Source organism: Oryctolagus cuniculus, chromosome 5, assembly GCF_051225735.1.
Source record: "Oryctolagus cuniculus isolate XC-2025 breed Fujian yellow rabbit chromosome 5, ASM5122573v1, whole genome shotgun sequence".
NCBI classification, from domain to species: Eukaryota; Metazoa; Chordata; class Mammalia; order Lagomorpha; family Leporidae; genus Oryctolagus; species Oryctolagus cuniculus.
The window spans coordinates 116,755,587-116,762,831 of record NC_142871.1 but is presented as its reverse complement, the minus strand read 5'-3'; positions in this window follow the sequence as shown (position 1 = coordinate 116,762,831).

The window sequence follows — 7,245 nt, the reverse complement described above, 5'->3', positions numbered from 1 at the left end:
CTTTTATTTGCCAATTTAATTTCCCTTGGATAAATTACAAAGAGTGGGATGGCTGAGTCATATGGTAGGCTATATTCAGATTTCTGAGGTATCTCCAAACTGACTTCCATAGTGGCTTTGCCAGTTTGCATTCCCACCAACAGTGGATTAGTGTGCCTTTTTCCCTACATCCTTGCGAGCATCTATTGTTTATTGATTTCTGTATGAAAGCCATTTTAACCAGGGTGAGGTGAAACCTCATTGTGGTTTTGATTTGCATTTCCCTGATGGTTAGTGATCCTGAACATTTTTTCATGTGTCTGTCGGCCATTTGGATTTCCTCTTTTGAAAAATGTCTGTTTAGGTCCTTGGCTCATCTCTTAAGTGAGTTGTTTGTTTTGTTGTTGTGGAGTTTTTTGATCTCTTTGTAGATTCTGGTTATTAAGCCTTTATTGGTTGCATAGTTTGCAAACATTTTCTCCCATTCTGTCAGTTGCGTCTTCACTTTCCTGACTGTTTCTTTATCATACAGAAACTTCCCAATTTGATGTAATCCAAGTTGTTAATTTTGGCTTTGACTTCCTATGTCTTTGGGGTCTTTTCCAAGAAGTCTTTACCTGTGCCTATATCTTGCAGGGTTTCTCTGATGTTTTCTAATAATTTAATGGTATCAGGTCATAGATTTAGATCTTTAATCCATGTTGAGTGGATTTTTGTGTAGGGTGTAAGGTAGGGGTCTTGCTTCCTGCTTCTGCATGCGGCAATCCAGTTTTCCCAGCACCATTTGTTGAATAGACTGTCCTTGCTCCAGGAATTGGTTTTAGCTCTTTGATTAAAGATAAGTTGGTTGTAGATGTTTGGATTGATTTCTGGTGATTCTCTTCTGTTCCATTGGTCTATCCATCTAATTCTGTACCAGTACCAGGCTGTTTTGATTATACCTGCCCTGTAGTATGTCTTGAAATCTGGCATTATGATGCCTCCAGCTCTGTTTTTCTTGTATAAGACTGCTTTAGCTATTCAAGGTCTCTTGTACCTCCATATGAATTTCAGCATCATTTTTTCCAGATCTGAGAAGAATGTCTTTGGTATTTTGATTGGTATCACATTAAATCTGTAAATTGCTTTTTGAAGAGTGGACATTTTGATGATATTGATTCTTCCGATCCACAAGCATGGAAGATTTTTCCATTTTTTTGTGTCCTCTATTTCTTTCTTTAAAGTTTTGTAATTATCATCATAGAGATCTTTGACATCCTTGGTTCAGTTTATTCTAAGGTATTTGATTTTTTTTGGAGCTATTGTGAATGGGATTGATCTTAGAAGTTCTTTCTCAGACATGACATTATCTGTGTATATAAAGGCTGTTGATTTTTGTGTATTGATTTTATATCCTGCTACTTTACCAAACTCTTCTATGTGTTCCAATAGTCTCTTAGTGGAGTTCTTTGGATCCTCTAAATAAAGAATCATATCATCTGCAAAGAGGGATAGTTTGAGTTCTTCCTTCCCAGTTTTTATCCTTTTGATTTCTTTTTCTTTCTTAATGGCTCTGGCTAAAACTTCCAGAACTATATTGAATAGCAATGGTGAGAGTGGGCATCCCTGTCTGGTACCGGATCTCAGTAGGAATGCTTCCAAGTTTTCCCCATTCAATAGGATGCTAGCTGTGGGTGTGTCATAAATTGCCTTGATTTTGTTAAGGAATGTTCCTTCTATACCCAATTTGCTTAGAGTTTTCATCATGAAAGGGTGTTATATTTTATCAAATACTTTCTCCGCATCTATTGAGATAATCATATGGTTTTTGTTATGCAGTTTGTTAATGTAGTATATCACATTGATTGATTTTAGAATGTTGAACCATCCCTTTATACCAGGGATAAATCCCACTTGGTCTGGATGGATGATCTTTCTGATGTTTTGTTGCATTCTATTGGCTAGAATTCTATTGAGGATTTTTGCATCTATGTTCATCAGGTACATTGGTCTCTAATTCTCTTTCTCTGTTGTATCTTTTTCAGTTTTAGGAATAAGGTGATTCTGGCTTCATAGAAAGAATTTGGGAGGATTCTCTCTTTTAATTGTTTTTGAATAGCTTGAGAAGAATTGGAGTTAGCTCTTCTTTAAATCTGTAGTAGAATTCAGCAGTGAATCCACCAATGAATGTATTTCTAAAAAGTATGTGTGATTTGAAAAAATTAGAATCCAAATGTTTTTATAATCCACATTTGAAAATGTTGTTTTCCACAACAGACTAACTTTGGATAGTAAAAATTCTTTTAGAAATATTCTGTATCAACACATCTGCCTTTAAATTGGGTGTTGTATATATTGTGTTTTTCTGTCAGAGAAAAGGGGGTGGCATGAACCAGCAGAGTGTGTGTGCCATTGTGAAGGATTAGAGTTCCCTGAGCCAGGTGATTCAAGTTCTCACACTCAGCTCCCTTATCTCTCAACTGAGGATCATGTTACAAAGCGAAGGGAATGTTGACCTTACATAATATTTATCATAGTGCTTATCTCCATAAGCACCTTTCCTCCCATCCTAAATACCAGGCCAAGACAGAGGCAAAGGTTGCCACAAAGCCTTACTAGATCAACAGGAAATGAAAAGGGAGACTTGATGATTTGCTCTGAGTCAACCACCTGTGTTCCTCCTACACAGTCAGCATCTAGGGGGTGAGTCTCATCCCTACAACAACCCTGTGCAATGTCCTCCTCACAAAGGAGCCCTGGATATCAGAGTACAGCTGCCCACGCTACATGCAATGGGATGCTGGATCAGCGGGAGATCCTCCTCCTGATTTCAGGTCCAGGACTTTTCTGCTCCACATGGAAACTTATCCATCCACTGTGCTTCCCTCTAAGGACCTAATTTATGTTCTTCCATCTAGAATCCATTAACAACTGAAGGATGGAAGGGGAAGAAGAGAGAACATCTAACTCATGAGTCCCTTTCTGTTAGCAGGTTTCAGGGGTTTGATGGGAAGAAGAATCACTGAAAGTGTGCTTGTTTTACCTTGATATCCTTAAAAAAACTCAGTGAGTTGCTGACTGGTATAGCTATATTTACCTCAATATGAAAATGATCTTATTAAGAAGATATGATAATTCTGGAAGTAAATTAGGAAGCTAAGTGACCAAATAATTACATTGATTCTTGGGAGGGAGAAGGGAGCTTGGAAGATAAACAGCTCTAGTTTGGATAATATCCTCCAGTCTTATGAGGTACAGAAACTTGGGCAAGTTGTTTAAATGCTGAGCTCAATTTTTGCTTCTGAAAATAGGGATAAATAAATACCTTTCTAGGCACTGTTGACAAAATTAAAGGAGACAACATGCATAAGACTCATAAAGGGATTCAACTAATGCATGTTCCCTCTTGCTTTAGCCCTGGGAGATTAATGATTGATTATCTGAACATTTGTAGTAGTACATGTGACCTATTTCTTTTTTAAAAATTTATTTATTATTTGAAAGACAGAGTAACAGAAATAGAGAGAGAGAGAGAGATTCCATCTGCTGGTTCACTCCACAAATGCTTGAAACAGCCAGGGCTGGACCAGGTAAAAGCCAGAAGCCAGAAGCTAGGAACTCCATCTGGGTCTCCCACATGGGTGGCAGCAACTCAGTACTTGGGACATCATGCACTGCTGTCCAGGTGTATTAGCAGGCAGCTGGATTGGAAAGCCAAGGAACTGAGATTTGAATCTGGTATGAGACGCAGGCTTCACAAGTCGTGGCCTAATCTGCACAACATCTTGCCTCACATCCTCTTTCTTCTGTCTGTCTGTCTATCTATATCTATCTATCTATCTATGAATCTCTTTTGAATCATGAAACTCTGGTAGACTTTATATGTGGGGCCAACATAAAATACAAGTTATACATGTAAATATTTCAGGAAAATAACATCAAGTTATTATTAGAAACAAAATGGTAAGATTCCAAGATGGCAGATTAGGGAAAGACATATTGCACTAGGTTAGGGATAAATAGTTTTTAAAAAATGTAGAAAGTGTACTCTAAGGAGAGAAAACTACACTGGAGATCCTACAACAAGAAGAGGAATGCTGTGGACCTGTTTGGAGTGTGCAGATGCGCAGCACGAACATGAACACAACATACTACTGCAGCAGCTGAGAGCCAGAGCAGGTGGCAGCTTAGAGACAGAAGTGAGACCAGAGCAGCAACCCATGGGGATATAGCTGGAGGGATAATGTGGCATGAGTCCAGACTGGAGCCCTGGGAGCCAGCGATTGCTAGTGGTTGCCTACAGACCCAGTGGAAGTAGAAGAGACATATTTATCCCACATCAACTTCCCCACAACAGTGCCTACTGCCTGATTGATAAAGGGTGGACATCATTTTAGATTTGGGAAGGAGCCATGGAAGACTTTGTGCGTATGCACAGCAACTGGCTGAGACAAGATACTATCTTCTTGGCAATACTGGCAGCAGTGGCAGGGAGAGAGCAACATTCAGCCAGTGGCTCTTATGTACATGTATAATGCAGAGATTCTAGCAGAGGGAAAAATCCACAGACCCCACTGACTTTGAGCCTGGCTGTGACGTGGCTGGACACCCACACAGGACTTTAAGATGCCCCAACCTCCCAGGATCAATGCCCAGGTGGGGCTGGATTGGGGAACATCTGCTTCTCTGATGACTGGACAGGCTTGCAGGGCAGAGAGAAACCACTGCACCCAGCAACTGTGGGAGCTTTGTGTGCTGATTTCAGGGGAACTTGGGTTGCATGAGAAGGTGCAGGGTGTTGTTGACTCTCTAGCCAATCACTGGGTGCAGCTCCACATGCTCAGAGCTCCTGGGTTGCCTGGGGTGTGTCATTGAAGTGGGAACTGTGCTCACAGTGAGGACTGCACAAATCATTTGCATAGTTCACAGTGGCATGGATGAGTGTTGAACACACTGTGGGCTAACACCTAGGCACTGCTCAGCTTGAAGGGATGATTATACCAACAGAGGTGACCATTCCCCTACTTCTCTTAATAAGAGGAAAACTACCATGCCAGCTTGGGTGTTACCCTGGATATTCGCCCAATCCTAGAACACTGAAAAGATCTCCTGACCACACCAACACTTCTTGGTATTCACTGAAAGTGCAAATGATCCACTAAGCCACAGAGGCATGGCTCAAAGATAAAAGGAATCAAAGGAGAAAAAAAAATTAATTCCACAAATTTCTAAAAATAAATGCAGAAATTCAAAAACAAGAATAAGAAAGACAACATGACCTTCCTCCAAAGGAACACAACATTTCAATATTATAATGTGAAGATGAAGAGATTGATGAAATGCCAGAAATGGAATAAAAAATTAATCATTGGATTACTCAAAAGAAATCAGAAGCAAATAAAGGAACAAAAGAAAACCATACGTGATATGAATGAAAAATTTTCCATGAAATTGCAATTTTTTTTTCTTTTGAAAGACAGAGTTACAGAGAGAGGTAGAGACAGAGAGAGAGGTCTTCCATCCACTGGTTCACTCCCCAGATGGTTGCAATGGCCGGAGCTGCGCCGATCGGAAGCCAGGAGCCAGGAACTTCTTCCAGGTATCCCACGCAGGTGCAGGGGCCTAAGGACTTGGACCATCCTCCACTGCTTTCCCAGGCCACAGCAGAGAGCTGGATTGGAAGAGGAGCAGCCAAGTCTTGCACCAGCACCATATGGGATGCCGGCGCTTAAGGCCAGGGTGTTAACCCACTGCGCCACAGAACCAGCCCTGTGAAATTAAGATCTTAAAAATAAATCAAAGTGAGCCTCCGCCTTGTGGCACCAGAACACCGGGTTCTAATCCCGGTCAGGGCACCGGATTCTGTCCCAGTTGCCCCTCTTCCAGGCCCACTCTCTGCTGTGGCCAGGGAGTGCAGTGGAGGATGGCCCAAGTCCTTGGGCCCTGCACCCCATGGGAGACCAGGATAAGTACCTGGCTCCTGCCATCGGATTAGCCCGGTGCGCCGGCCGCAGTGCGCCGGCCATGGCGGCCATTGGAGGGTACCAACGGCAAAGAAAGACCTTTCTCTCTGTCTCTCTCTCTCACTGTCCATTCTGCCTGTCAAAAAAAAAATCAAAGTGACTGCACATTAATGTTTATTGCAGCTCAATTCACAATAGCTAAGACCTGGAACCAACCCAAATGCCCATCAACAGAAGACTGGATAAAGAAATTATGGGACATGTACTCTATAGAATACTATACAGCAGTCAAAAAAAATGAAACCCGGTCATTTGCAACAAGATGGAGGAATTTGGAAAACATCATGCTGAGTGAATTAAGCCAGTCCCAAAGGGACAAATATCATATGGTCTCCCTGATCGGCGACAACTAACTGAGCACCAAAGGGGAAACTTGTTGAAGTGAAATGGACACTATGAGAAACAGTGACTTGATCAGCTCTTGTCCTGACAGTTGATGTACAATGTAATACTTTATCCATTTTAGTATTTTTTTTGTTCTAGTACTCTTGGTTGAACTCTGTAATTAACACACAGTTATTCTTAGGTGTTTAAATTTTAACTGAAAAGTGATCCCTGTTAGGAATTTGGAAAACATTATGCTGAGTGAAATAAGCCAGTCCCAAAGGGACAAATACCACTTGTTCTCCTTGATAGGTGACAACTAACTGAGCACCAAAAAGGAAACCTGTTAAAGTGAAATGAACACTATGAGAAACGGTGACTTGATCAGCCCTCACCCTGACTGTTGATGAACAACTTAATACGTTATCCCTCTTAGTATTTTTTGTTTGTTTGTTCTACTTAATACTTTTGGTTGAATACTGTAATCAATACACAGTTATTCTTAAGCGTTGAAACTTAACTGAAAAGTGATCACTGTTAAATATAAGAGTGGGAATAAGAGAGGGAAGAGATGTGCAATTTGGGACATGCTCAAGCTGACTTGCCCCAAACGGTAGAGTTAGAAACATACCAGGGGATTCCAATTCAATCCCATCAAGGTGGCATGTACCAATGCCATCCCACTAGTCCCAGTGATCAATTTCAGTTCACAATTGATCATAATGATAGGACTAAGAGCCAAAGGGATCACATAAACAAGACTAGTGATTGCAAATACTAGCTGATAGAATAAAAAAGGGAGAGAACGATCCAACATGGGAAGCGAGATACACAGCAGACCCATAGAATGGCAGATGTCCTAAACAGCACTCTGGCTTTAGAATCAGCCCTTAAGGCATGCAGATCTGGCTGAAAAGCCCATGAGAGTATTTCAGGCATG